The sequence below is a fragment of the Camelina sativa genome, unplaced genomic scaffold (assembly GCF_000633955.1).
Source record: "Camelina sativa cultivar DH55 unplaced genomic scaffold, Cs unpScaffold12262, whole genome shotgun sequence".
In the NCBI taxonomy this organism is placed as follows: Eukaryota; Viridiplantae; Streptophyta; class Magnoliopsida; order Brassicales; family Brassicaceae; genus Camelina; species Camelina sativa.
Window position 1 is genome coordinate 1 of NW_010933303.1, and position 358 is coordinate 358.

Consider the following 358-nt stretch of genomic DNA (forward strand, 5'->3'; position numbering starts at 1 on the left):
AAAAAAAAAAAAAAAACAAATTCAAATATTAAGTTTAGTAAACATTTGGATCAAGCTTGAGACATATATAAAAGCTAAAACATGATCACATGCAGGGACACTGAAAGATACAAACTTATAACTCACATGTTGTGTCGATCATGTTGTCCACCATTATAGCTACTTTCCCTTTAACATCACCAAATAAGTTCATCACCTACAACATCGGAGTTAGAGTACTATATAGAAAAGAACAAATTAGATTTGGAAATTAAAAATAATTAATTAAGTGGAACAAAACCAAAAGTGTCACACCTTGGTAAGTGCATGATTGATAACAATTTTCCCACAGCCAGAAGCAACAGGAATTGCGCAAATC

General features: G+C 31.6%; 1 long non-coding RNA gene across 1 annotated transcript; it reads right to left on the reverse strand.

The window, feature by feature from the left end:
• LOC104775333 lies at window positions 1-358 on the reverse strand. The gene is made up of 2 exons (XR_765843.1): window positions 295-358; window positions 1-196 (listed from the first exon to the last, which is right to left on the reverse strand). It is a non-coding gene; the product is annotated as an uncharacterized LOC104775333 (long non-coding RNA).